At 39.7% G+C, this 14,402-nt stretch overlaps 2 pseudogenes; one reads left to right on the plus strand and one right to left on the minus strand.

The window, feature by feature from the left end:
- LOC102823546 overlaps positions 1-3,357 on the plus strand; it is a 148,783-nt pseudogene extending 145,426 nt beyond the window's left edge.
- Positions 3,358-9,696: 6,339 nt separating this feature from the next.
- On the minus strand, positions 9,697-10,214 carry LOC102823924 (annotated as a pseudogene).
- Positions 10,215-14,402: the final 4,188 nt, after the last annotated feature.

The raw sequence follows: 14,402 nt of genomic DNA on the forward strand, positions 1-14,402 counted from the left end.
ATACAACCTTGCTTGCTGAAAGTGAAGAGGACTTAAAACATTTACTGATGAAGATCAAAGAGCATAGCCTTCAGTATGGATTACATCTCAATGTAAATAAAACAAAAATCCTCACCACTGGACCAATAAACAACATTCTTATCAACAGAGAAAAGATTGAAATTGTCAAGGACTTCATTTTTGGATCAACTATCAACACTCACGGAAGCAGCAGTCAAGAGATCAGACGACGTGTTGCATTAAGCAAATCTGCTGCACAACACTTTTTAAAGTGTTGAATAGCAAAGATCTTTGCTTGAGGACTAAGGTGTGCCTGACCAAAGCCATGGTATTTTCAATAACCTCATATGCATGCAAAAGCTGGACAGTGAATAAGGAAGCCCATAGAAGAATTGATGCTTTTGAGTTATGGTGTTGGAGGAGAATATTGAAAGTGCCATGGGCTTCCAAAAGAACCAATAGATCCGTTTTAGAAGAAGTGCAGCCAGAGTACTCCTTGGAGGCCTAGATGGCCAAACTTCATCTCTCATACTTCAGATATATTGTCAGGAGGGACAAGTTGCTGGAGAAGGATATCATGTTTGGTAAGGTTGAGGGTCAAAGAAAAAGAGGAAGACCCCCAACGAGATTGAGTGGCCAAGTGGCAGCATTTATGGACTCAAGCATGGCTACACTAGTGAGATTGGCCCAGGATTGGACAGTGTTTCATTCTGCTGTGCATGGGATCGCTATGAGTCGGTGTCAACTTGATGGCACCTTACAACAACATTGAGTAAATAACCCAAAAACAGGATTAGCTGAAGAAGAACGTGGCATCAGGATTGGAGGGAGACTCATTAACTGCACTTCCTCAGAAATTTACAAACAGAAATACCTTATGATCTAGTAATTCATCTATTTGGTATATATTCACAATAAATATGAGCCAGAATGTATATAGATATATGCATACCAGTGTTCATTGCAGCACTATTCAGTATAATAAAAAGATGGAGTTAGCCTAAGTGCCCATCAATGGAAGAATGAATAAACAAACTTTGGTACATACACACAATAGATTAATTTGCTACCTTGACTAATAAAGATGAAGCTGCAAAACTCCTCAGAATATGGATGAACCTTGAGGACATAATGCTGAGTGAAATTAGGCTCAAAAGGACAAATATTACATATGACCACTATGGGAAAAGCTTAAGAAAATATTTCCATACTAAAAGAATAATACTTCGATAGTTACCAAGGGTGGAAGGGAAGGGACAGCAACTCACAGGTTAGGGGATAGACACCGGATAGTTTGGGTGATGGAGATATTAATAAAAAGAAGTGGAGGGGGGGGGTGTAGAAGGGAGGGCAATGCGCAAGGAGGGGGAGGAGCAGAAGATGAATGGGAATGAAAGGGAATGATTTAGGGATGCATGCAAGGGTTATATGGGATAGAGGTAGATTGTGATGTATGCACATTGGAACAACAGGGCTTTGTGATATAGGGATCAAGACATAGTCTGAATGGGTAAAGGAGGGGAAATAATAATAATATTGTGCTTGTTTGTTTTGTGGATATTGGTTTCCCCTGCCTACTATTGCAATATAGACATTTCAGTGGGATAGAAAGGAATATTGGGAAATATGATTACAGAAAGTTTATAAGCCCATCTTCAGGCTATAACAGATTGGATTAGCTAAAAGGGTGATAGAATTTGCCCAGTGAAATAGCTTCTTGTTAACCGTTTGTGAAATATGGGGATTTAGGTGGAATCTTTTTTCTTTTTTTAAAAAATGTTTTATTGTATATTATGTGATAGTTTACATGAGAGAACATTAGCTTTACATTCATCCTATCATATATCATTTCATTGTCATTGCTACAATTCCCTCCGTGCATCATCAACCAACCAAAGGGTATACCCCACAAGCCTTCTCCTTGGTCATCATCACACAGCCCCTCTCTCCCTCTGGGTCTAAAGTCCCCAACTGTTCCATCTCTTCACATCATAGACTCTGCCTCCATCTCTGGTGCCACTGTGTCTCTGAGTAGGGTCCCACACTCCACTCTTCTCCCTTGATGTTCCCAGGGACCTCTGCTCCTGGACTGCAAAATCAATCACTCCCCTCCTTTTGCTACAAAATGTCTACCTTTACATTTCCAACCCTCAGTCAGTCCTGATGGCAATTATTCACTATTGTGCCACATGAGTGCTAGCCCCATCTCCTTTCATCAGCCCCACCCAGAGAGATTGGATACTTCTCAGTGGAGATTCTACCTTCCTCCATGCCCTATGGATGTAGGCTCCCTCTTGAAAGCTTATAAGCTAGTCACTTCTTGCCTTTGTAAACCCCCTCCCCCATTTTGGGTTGCCAATGTCCAAGTTGCCCATCCCTGTCTACTCTGTGTATCTGTGTATGGAGGGGGTGGGAATGATCCTCTCTTTAAAGATGTGTTCCCTCTTTTGAGCTACTGCATCCATAGGTGGAGGTCAAGTTATGAAGGACTCAAGATAGCCCAAGAGAGCTTGTTGCTCAAGTCACAAGTCAGCATCTGCTATAATTCCATGCCTGTCCCAGGGCCAAATGGAACCATTCTTATGGAGACACACAAAACCATTGGGCAGCAGATGCTGAGCTTTCCTCACCTCCTGCAAACTGTTACTCCCTCATGCTCATCTTCATGACTGTGCATTGCTGTGACAGCAGGGGCTGGCACAGGGTAGTTTCTCTTCAGCTGGAAGAAGACAGTGGTAGTGGACATCACTGAGCACTGTCATTTACATCAGACTCCATGGTGTGGCCTTATCAATTGCAAAGGGAAGCAGTTTGAGGCTGGAAGACATGATTCTTACTCCAGTTATCCCTTCTAGCTCCTTGTCTTCTCACACACGCAAACACACTTGCTCAACAAAGGTTTAACTTATAGTCTCTGAGTTCAAGTGGTAACCTTTCTGGATTTTTCCTCTAACAAGCTGAGATTCCAGTTTCTCTTGAGGAGAAGCCAACCATGAGATGTCATCTCCTCCCCATCATCTTAGATCCAAATTATATGTTCTCAGTGAATCCAGAGAGTTGTATATCCAGTGACATCAGCTCCCAATTCCTTTTTAATCTTTTTAGTTTTTTTAAACAGACAATATGTGTATGTGCATTTGGTGATTTTGTTCTGGGTGAGTGATAAACTTCAGCCAGGATTGATGGTATCTGAGGAAAATTCTTGCCCAACTAAACCTAGAACCCAAGTTCTACTTTAACTGAGTTACTGAAAAATACATTGTGCCTTTATCTAGGTATGATGTAAAGTATGGAGGTCCGGGGGCAGAATTTGAGTCTAAATTTAGGCATGAAACTTGCAGAAGTGTGCGTTCCTAAGCAGCTGGCTACCAGCTTGTGTCCCTGCTTTGATTAGAATGAATTTGCCAATCAAAAAAAAAAAAAAAAAAAAAGACAATCAGAGAAAACAAACTTTTTACTTTACAATGTATTTTACTTTGACTTGGTACCTTGGTTTGTCACAACTGAATGAAGCAAAAAGTTTGAATCATTCTTTTCTCATTGATTGTTTTTGTGTCTCTGCCTCAGAACCTGTGACTTCACATTTCTGTGAGTGAGTTAGAAATACCTAGAGGGCTTGTTAAAACAATGGTTGCTGGGCCTTAGCCCCAGAGCCCAAGATTGGTTATTTCTAACCAGTGCCTGGTGGGTGGTACTCTTGTTGCTGGTCAAGGACCACTTTGAGGAGCTCGATTTTAAACCAGGACTTCAAACTAGATAATTCTGGTCTAGATAATCCCCTGTCTCCACTGAGAGTTTGCTTTCCCACCCCAGATACATTGAATTTTACACTAACTATATTTTAAAAGGATTCCCCAGGTGATTGTTATGTACATATTCTTATGAATCAAAATTGCCCTGGGGAATTTTGTTAAAATGTGCTTTCTGATTTAATGTATCTGGGGTGGAAATGCAGCTTAGCTGTAGGGGGTCAAACCTAATTGAAGCCTTATTTTAAACTAAGGGAGTGCCACCTGGGGAGGTCAACTACCTGGTATTAGGCAGGTTTGGAGTGCTGATTGGTAGGTGGTATTTCAGTGTTTAATTCATTAAACATTAAATTCTGACCAATTACTTAAATATTCCACAAACATTGTTCAGCTTCAACTGAACTGTGTGTGGTGCCAGAGCACATGTGCCGAGAACTGTAATCCAAGTAACTTTTGTCAGCATGTATGAAATCACTAGTCTTTATTTTTAAAGATCAATGGTTTCTTGAAAATAGCTTGAAGGTTGAGAGATACCTTTGACCTGCATGTAAATCAGCAAGCCATGAGTCAGAAGAGCATCTTTTCCCTTTGAAGAGGTTTAGGGATGGCCTCCTGATGGCCAGGTTTCCCTCAGCCTCCAACATCCATGTCCCCAGCAGGAAGCTACTCATCCTCCACATGACCATCTTTGGGGCTTAATTAGGCACAAGTAGCCAAGACTTCCCTTCTCCTTAATGAAGCAGCACAGTGGCTTTTTCTCTTTAGTCGTTAGTCTAACCTGCTGTCTTGTTCCCAGTCCAAACTACCTCTGTAAAGTGACTCTTCCATTAAATCCTGTTCTCCTTGGTGCTAGGTTCCAACTGTGCCACACGGCAGAGGAGACAAAACAGAGCTATCCTGTCTTTGTTGTGATTTTGAAGTTTGTGCTTTCTCTGTGGATGCCAGTTAAATATTGGAGAGTGAGAAATAAGTACTCTGAACTAAGTGCTTTGAACTAAGAAAGGGTTATGAGCTGACTGGATGGAGGTTAAAATCCAGGAACCAATATTTAGAGCTCTGCTTTTCTCAGTCCATCCCCCTTGCAGTGCTGAAACTTAGGTTAGCTAAACCAGAGCAGAATGAATGACAGAGCCCAACATTATAGCGTAAATAACCTATTATTGTCTGAGATGCCAAGGAATAATAAAACCAGGACAAATCAAATCAGAATCAATGTTAAGTACTGAGTCTGATGATCTCTAGATTTCTTGAAAGGTGCTGCTGCACCTTTATCAGAAAGATAAGAAAAATCAAGGCCAGTTAAGAGAGTGTTATATGTTTGAAACTCACAGACAGAAATATCTGTTTGGAATAGATCTTTGGGTTTTTAGGATCAAGAGAAGGCCGTGAAAACCCTGAATTCCAGAGATTTTTAGACTAGGTTACCAAAATATGAAACCAGTAAAGGAGAAAACATACAAAGCTTAATCCCAACTTTCCTAAACTCTTGAATTGTAATAATGAAATTATCTCATTAGATTTAATTTCTGAATTCCTGTTCATTTGGAATTTAATGCCTAACCTCTTTTGAACCCAATTTTCTCTTTTCCTCCTTCCCTGCCACATCTATGAGCAGACTCTATCCACATTTCTTTGGCCCCTTATTCTGATGTCATTTTCCCTTTTTGTCTCAGTCATTTCCTTTCCTTCATGCATATGTCTAGGTTACTAAATTGGTCTTGCTCTCCTGATGCATGGACTTTGCTGTACAGTGGATATAGATACCAACCAAGAGTCCTAAAACCTGCTGCTGCTGTTAACTGCTGTCATTTGTATTACAGTGTTGGAGCAAACTATTGAAAGTACCATGGACTGCCAGAGAACAAACAAGTCTGTGTTGAAAGAAGACACACAGAATGCTGCTTAAAAGCCAGGATGGTGCATACTTTGGACATAGTTTCAGGATGCCTAGAGAAGGGCATCATGATCAGTAAAGTAGAGGGTCAATTAAAAAGAGGAAGATCTCCAAAATGATGGGTTGACACAGTGACAGCAATAATGGATTCAAATATAACAACTGTGAGGATGGTGCAGGGTCAGGCAGTTGTTAATTCTATTGTGCCTAGGGTCGCTATTAGTAGGAACTGACTCAATATGGCACCTAACAACAATAATGATAGTATGTGCTGGTAATGATTTTGAGCTTTTTGTCTGTTTAATTCTATATGCAGACCAGTTTCATTTTAGACTTTTCACAATACTTATGAAATTTGACATTTTAAACTCATTTAGGTTTGGTTTCCTGGAAAACATAGCCTAACTGGGGCTCACATGATAATACTCTATTGAGTGGTGCAATCTAAAATCAGCAAGAGTGAGGGAAAGGAAATGAAGCAAGAAAAGATAAGAAGCCAATAAGGTTTATGCTTGATCAAGCAAAACACTATTTAATGAAGTGACACAATAAGGCAAAGCTATACCTTAGAACAACTCATCAGTGAAAGGAACAGGCAGAATAATTATCTTCTGGATATCTCTTATCTCCTGACTCCCACTGGTTAATGTTTATCCCACTAGATATTAAATTCACTCCCAAGTCACGTAACCTCATATTTTCAGGCAACCGTTGTACTATCAGATCTGATATCCTACCACATGTTGCTTCAATAGAGTCCAGATGTAGAGTCCAGAGAAGTCAATAACTCTAAGCATCACTAACAAATCTATAAATGACCAAGGGTCTAGGAGATAAGAAAAGTCAAGGAAATCTCACGAGGCACATAAATAGAATCTAAAACATCATATGGGGTCCCTGGGTGGTGTAAATGGTTACCATACAAGTTTGCTAACCAAAAGATTGACAGTTCAAATCCACCCAAGAGTACCTTGAAAGAAAGGCATTGTAATCTACTTCCAAAACATCAGCCACTGAAAACTCTAGGGAGTGCATTTTTACTCTGACACACATTGCATAACCATGACTTGGAATTGACCCCATAGTTTGTAACATCATATAAAGTAATGACGAATATAAATATGCATGACAGTGACTGATTTGAGAACTGTTCTACATGGGGTTTTAAAAACTAGAACATGTTGTATGCAACATCAAAAATATAATAATAATAAAGGAGGGTAGGTGACACTTGACTAGAATATTTTAATAAAAGGAATAATTCAAGTAAAAAGTTTTTGTATATTAGAAATTCTATCCACATAGAGGATATGGGTTGGTCTGCTAACCTCAAGGTCGGCAGTTAAAAACTACCAGCTGTTTCGCAGAAGGAAGATGAGGCTTGCTGCCCCAGTAAAGATTTACAGCCTCAAAAACTGTATACAGGGTCACTGTGTGTAGGAACTGACTCCATGGCACATAACCAACCAACCAGAGGACAAATATTGTATGAGATCTCTGTTATAAAAAGTCAAGAAAATATTTTAACACAAAAAGAAACATTCTTTGATGGTCATCAGGGGTGCGGTCATGTTGGTTCTGACTCATAGCTACCCTGCATTGAGTTTCCAAGGAGTACCTGGTGGTTTTGAACTACCAACCTTGCAGTTAGCAGTCCAGTACTTATCCTACAGTGTCACACTAGGACTCCACCAGTGGTGGAAAGGGAGTAAATCACTAACTAGAGGGTTGTTGTTGTTAGGTGCCATGAAGTCGGTACCAACTCACAGTGACCCTATGCACAACAGAACGAAACATTGCCCAATCCTGGGCCAACCTCATAATTGTTGCCACTTCCAAGCCCAATGATGCTACCACTTTGCCAATCCATCTCACTGGGGGTCTTCCTCTTTTTCTCTGAACCTCCACCTTACCAAACATGATACCCTTCTCCAGCAACTGGTCCCTCCTGACAATATGTCTGAAGTATGAGAGACGAAGTTTGGCCATCTTGGCTTCCAAGGAGCACTCTGGCTGCACTTATTCCAAAACAGATCTATTGGTTCTTTCAGCAGCCCATGGCACTTTCAATATTCTCCTCCAACACCATAACTAGAGGGTTGTTGTTGTTGTTAATTGCCTTTGAGTCGGTTCTGACCCATAGCGAACCTGCATGGGGTTTCCGAGGAGTGACTGGTGAGCTCGAACCACCGACCTTACAGTTCAAATGGCTTTGCAGTCTGGCACATTAACCCACAGCACCACACCAGAACTAGAGGGTAGATACATATTAATTTGGGTGAAGCGGAAGATAATATACAATAATGAAGAGGTCTGCAAAGTGAAACAATGGGAGGTGTACAAAAGACAATAGAGGTAAATACTATTATATATAAGTATTGTATACACAGTCCTGCAATAACAATAATAATAATAATAATCTATGCATGAATAAATGGTCCTGGTGTGGTGCTGTAAGATAAACACTGGACTCTGAACCGCAGGGTCAGAAGCTCAAATCCTCCAGCTGATCCTCAGAAACCCCATATAGCTATGAGTCAGGACCAACTCAATTTAACAACAACAATAACAACAACATTAGTGGACACCTAGGTAGTCATGAAAGTTGAACAGGTGTGTGAAGGAGCACAGGACTGCACCCATGGGTACATATATGTTTGACAGAGAAAACATCTATATATGTATTTATATATGTTGCCAAGGAGCACTGGTAGCATAGTGGATGACAATCTGAACTGCTAATCACAAGGTCAGTAGTTTGAATCTACTAGTCGCTCTGAGAGCAAAAGATGAGGCTTTCTTCTCCCCTAAAGATTTACAGTTCCAGAAATGCTATGCAAGGTCACTACGAGTCAAACCACTACCATATGCTGCAAATCTATACATAAATATAGCAAAACATATAGGAGCAAAGTTATATAAACATCTTAGTCATAACCAAATATTATGAGGGAAAGAGTTACCTGGGCCTAGGAGCACAGGATCATAATCTCTGGGGACATCAAGGTCAATTGGCATAACATAGTCTACAAAGAAAATGTTCAACATCCTACTTTGGTGAGTAATGACTAGCATCTTAAAAAGCTTGTGAGTAGCCCTCTAAGGTACAGTTATTGGCCTTTCCCTCCTTGGAATAAAGAAGAGTGAAGAAAAGTAAAGACACATAGAAACAATTAGTTCAAAGTACCGGTGGACCAAAGGAATCTCAACCTCCATAGCATAGAGACCAGAAGAACTCGATAGTGCTCAGTTGTGATTACCAAATACTCTGAAAAGGATCATATTAGATAGTCCTTGATAGAGAGGGAGGAAAATGTGAAACAAAACTCAAAATCATAAAAAAAGTCCACACTTTCTGGTTGGATGGAGATTGGTAGAACCTCTGAGACTATGGCCCTTAGTCACTCTTCAGGCCTGGAATCGAATTTACCTCATGACTGAATTTATAGTCAAACAGTAGAAAGGTCTATAAGTGAAAAATAACATTAGTGAGGTAACATTCCTTAGAACAACCAACCATTCAAGATCCACTAGGCATCATTTGCCCAAAGACAAAGTTTAGAAGACTGGAAGAGTTGGGAAAAAAGAAGGAATGGAAACAGGAAATACAGTGCAGAAGTTGGCTGAGTGATAAGACATTCTGGAGAAAACAATCAATGACATGAAGCAAAATGTGCATGAATTATTGAGTGTAAAACTAATTTGTTTTGTAAGTTTTCACTCAGTTTATAATCCAAAGTTATTTTATTTAATTTTTTTAATGTATTTATCCAGGCAATAAGGGAGAGAAAGACTCAGAAGGATATAAGATTTGAAATTAAAAATTCTGGAACTTGTTTTCTGAGATTAGCCAGACCAAGCCATCTTTGAGTTTCTTCATGAGATTAAGAAAGATGGGGGGAGGGTCAAAATCAGAACAAAATGAATTATATTTTGTAACAGTTAAGTGACATTTTTTTTTTTAATGTAACAGTTAGACAAATGCTTATTTAAGTGAATGACTGATTCATATAATTTCCCAGGCCACTATGTACAGACAACAATGAGGGAGCTTTATTTCTTGGTCTCTTCTTCCTTGGACAGAGTCTTGATTTCTTTCTTGGCCTGGAGCCTGTCCCCATGGTGCTTGTGTGATTGGTTTGTCTTAGACCTGCAGGCCTCAGCCTGGCTACCTGGAAGCTTCTTGCAGATGTGTTCCATGAGAATTCACTTGTTCTTAAAGACATTCCCCTTTACTTCCAGGTACAGACTTTGATACAGTAGCGGTCAGTCATCTTAGATTCATGGTACTTTCTGAGCAGCCAGTGCAGAATTCTAATCCTCCTCATCCCGGTCACCTTCTCAGCCATTTGAACACTTGCAGTACCCTTTCACTTACCTATGTCTATATGCCTGCTCTTCTAGAGGGCATGGAAAAATGCAGATGATATGCCATCTTTGATCAGTTTCTGGATTTGCTGATGGAAGTTTGCATTACTGATTTCATTGGTCTAATTGGGGTCCAACCAGACCTTCTTGCCATAGTGGAGAACACCAGAGGCAAACCTCTTCTGAAGCCTGAGCATACTCATAGCTGCAGTTGCAGTGCCAAAAGGCAAGAATGCACATCTTATATTTTTAAATAGTACCATGGTCTAAATTAGAGGCAAATAGTGATGTATAATCAACCTTGGAACAACAGTGCTCTGAGATACAGAGATTGAGATATATGGTCTGAATGGGTAAAGGAGGGGAAAAAATGTTTATGTGCCTGACTGTTTTGTGACTATTGGTTTCCCCTGCCTACTATTGTAAAACAGACATTTAAGTGTGATAGAAATGAAAATCAGGAATTATGATTACAGAAAGCTTGTGAGTCTGTCTTTAGCCTATAACTAATTGGATTAGCTAAAAGATAATTTAGAATTAGCACAAGCAATTAGGCTTCTTGTGAACACTTTGTGGAGTATGGGACCTTAGGTGGAATACTGACCCCCACCCAGAACCTTATGAGGTGGCACATTCCCACTTGAACACCAACCCTGAACGGCTAGAAGAACAGAAGATACTTTTTGAAAGAAAGACCAATATGAAAAAAGCAGACTGTTTGGCTATTAGAATATCAAGCAAGTTGTTTGCCTTGGAGCCATCGAGGCAAGAAAATCAGCCCATCAGGGTAAACCACCTTCTAAGATGGAAACTCAAAGGGAACACAAGAGTAGTCTTGCATGCTTTCTGATAACTGCCCTGTTCAACTTGTTAGTTGAAGAGGGGGAAATGCAGTAATGAGGTGCTGGGCTGAGTTTGGCCATGTTCCATAGACACCTGATGACCTTGAGATGAGAGAGAAAAGAGGGAGGACTGGATAGTTTGAAGTTCAGGGAGACATGTGAACTCCAGAGCCCTTGGGCACTGACCTAGCCACTGGGGACTAGAGTTAAGAATGAAGCAGCCAACATGTCTGAAGTTGGGGGAGGTGTGCAAGAACTCCCTAACTTGCAGATAGTTTCCATTTGACCTAGCTTGGATAATTTGCTAATCAGAACTCTATCAGATGATGATTAAGGAGTTTGATGCAGGCAGCAAGCGTCAATTGCTACAATTTGATGAACTAGATCTTTGCTTATGGATGTAGTTGCCCAAAATTCCAACTGAAAGGGAAGGATTCTTCGTATCAAGGATCAAGCTTGCCTTCTGGGTTGATAGGGACTGGCAATTTAGACATTGACTAGCGAAATTGGGGGCTTATATAGGCATGAAGTGGCTGACTTTCATGAATGTTGTTGTTGTTGTTAAGTGCCATCGAGTCAGTTCTGACACATAGCGACCCTAAACAGGGTTTCTGAGGCTGTAAATCTTTACGGGAGCAGAAAGCCTCATCTTTCTCCTGCAGAGCAGCTGATAGTTTCAAACTGCTGACCTTGCAGTTCACAGCCCAATTTGTAACCACTACGCTACCAGAGCCCCTTCATGAATGTACTTAGTATCAAAATGAGAAAGGTAGGGTAGAATCCCCACTGAATAGTTTCCCTCTTTTCCAAATGCATCTGGTGAAAGGGGATAGTGATAGGATTTATATGATTCAATTGTGAGTAATTGCTGTCAGGATTAATTGTGATTGTTACAACTGTAATTGTAGAAGATCTATAACTACAAGAGAGGAGTAGTTGATCTTTCAAAAGGCCCCATCTTCTGAACCATCAGGAAGGAAAAGCATGAGTGTACTGTCAGATACTACCCAGAAAAGTAGTGACAGAACAGACGGTTGTAGAGGCAATGGCATGGGGAGATATTACAGCTGAGGACTGTAGGCCTGTGGACTGAGAAAGACTATGTGCCTGTGGACAGTAGGCTGGCTTGCAAAATGTGCCCTTGGGACATTTAAATGAATATATATATATATGTCTTGTTTTATGTATGTACATCAAACAAAAAAGAAAGAAAACCCTATGGAGCAGTTCTTAACTCCATAAGTTGGTATCAACACATGACAATGGGTTTGGTTTTTGGTTTGATGCTGTGGTGAGCTCTCCATGGCCTATTGGGGATGATAGTATGGCATCGTGGTTAAAAGTTTAATTCTGAACACTGCAATCATTGAGATGAAAAGAGTGTATGATTTGTTGAATGTAAAACTGATGATCTGTTTTGTAAACCTTCACTCAATTCATAATAAATTTTTTTAAAATTAAAGACTATATGTTTCCTGCAAATTTTGCCTAACTTGCCTCCGTGACTCCAGCCTCACATCTGTTATGTCTCCACCAGAATAATGTTTCTTAAAGTATAGTGTTCTTCAATGGCACCTTACTCTTTACAAGATGAAATTCAAACTCTTAGAAGTTGGAAAGTTTTTCAATGATCTGTCTTCCACGCTTTGCCTGGGTGTTTTAATATTCACACTCCTAAGTCTTTTCTATCAAAAACCTATTCATTTTTCAAGATCCACCTCTAAAGTCACTCGTCTCTGTTAAACACTCTTTCCACTCCAAGCTCTCTCACCTTTCTCAGGAAGGTCATTTCCTCTTTTCTGCTACCAATTTTCTTTGTCCAAGCTTACACTTTTGTATCTGACACTTACTTGCATTTAGCATTGATATCTTCCACTATGTTGTTGTTGTTAAGTGCCGTCGAGTCGGTTCTGACCCATAGTGACCCTGTATAGGGTTTCCAAGGAGCAGCTGGTGAACTTGAACTACCGACCTTGCAGTTCAAACGGCTTTGCAGTCTGGCTCATTAACCCACAGTGCCACACCAGGACTGCTATATTGTAAGACAAAAGAAAGCAGGGGCATATCTTATGCATTCACACAATATTTCATTAACTACTACAGCAGTACCTGGAAAATAGTTCTTAATATTTTATTATTATTATTTTTAATGTTTTATTGTTTATTGTGTGATAGTCTACATGAGGGAACATTAGTTTTACATTCATTCCATCATACATCGTCTCATTGCCATAGTTACTATCCCATCCATGCATTGTGCAAAAGTTTTATTTTTAAAGAAACAAATGGAATAGTGAGAACCATAAATTGTCTTTGGAAGATGAATGAGATAACATGATATAGTAAAATATAAGGCTTAAGGAAGCTCCAGAGAGAAACAATACCTGTGAAAATTGTACGTTTCACAATTCTAGTAAGTGCCACACATGTGGTGACTATTATTTCGACATAGATCTTCTTAGGTCATCTCAGCTAGACTGATTTATTTGTCCTATGCAACCTTGTACTGTTTCCTCTAATACACTTAGATATTACAAAATACATGTCTTATTTACACTGAAAACAGCTGAAGGGCTAGATTGAGTCTGATTGCTTCTGGTGTCCTCTAGAGTTATGCAACCCACAATCTGCATGCCACCTACAGCCCTCTTATTCTAAATTTCTCCCAAAGTTACATGCAGTCAGGTTAGCTTCATTGGGAGGGCATTTGGTTTATATAAGTGGTAGGGAGAGAGAATAATGATTTAAGAGCATGGATCATAAACATAAACCATGAAATGAAAATGATATTTTTTTCAGGCTTTCTGAACTTCTTATTCATGCATTGAGATATTCTGATAAGAATACATCTTAAATTACGTAAATGGTGCCTGGACTCAATAAATATCATTTATTCTCAGGCATGCATATGGCTATATTTGGCAAATTCATCAGAACTGAGCATTACATTTTCTCCAACAAAAACTTACTTTGCTCCTGCATGATTTATATTTAAATAAATATACCTTATCTGATTAAAAAAACAAACAAACAAACCCACAACAACCACTGACTATATGCATAAATATCTGGTGGTGGTTATGTGCTGTGGAGTCAGTCCCAACTCATAGTGACCCTGTACAGGGTTTCTGACACTGTAAATCTTTAAAGGAGCAGAAAGACTCATCTTTTTTCCATGGAATGGCTGGTAGTTTCAAACTGTTGACTGTGAGATTAGCAGCCTGACCTGTCCACTATGCTACCAGGGCTCCTTTGCATAGATATCTAGATATCACTAACTTGTTAAAATTTTTCTCTACATTAGTTAAGGGAAGAAAGGCAAACCTTCCCTAAATACACCCACATAAACAGATAAAACTGAGTAATCTTCACTCCAAAAAAAGTAAAACGCTCATTTATTTGGGAGCTGAGAACAGAAAATAAGGAATAGCAACAAATGCCAAATTTCTCTAATCTTCCACTCTAATCCCTAGGATTTGTTGTTGTCAGGTGCCATCGAGTCGGAACCGACTCATAGCGACCCCATGCACAGCAGAACAAAACAATGCT

The sequence above is a fragment of the Chrysochloris asiatica genome, unplaced genomic scaffold (assembly GCF_000296735.1).
Source record: "Chrysochloris asiatica unplaced genomic scaffold, ChrAsi1.0 scaffold00294, whole genome shotgun sequence".
Taxonomy (NCBI): Eukaryota; Metazoa; Chordata; class Mammalia; order Afrosoricida; family Chrysochloridae; genus Chrysochloris; species Chrysochloris asiatica.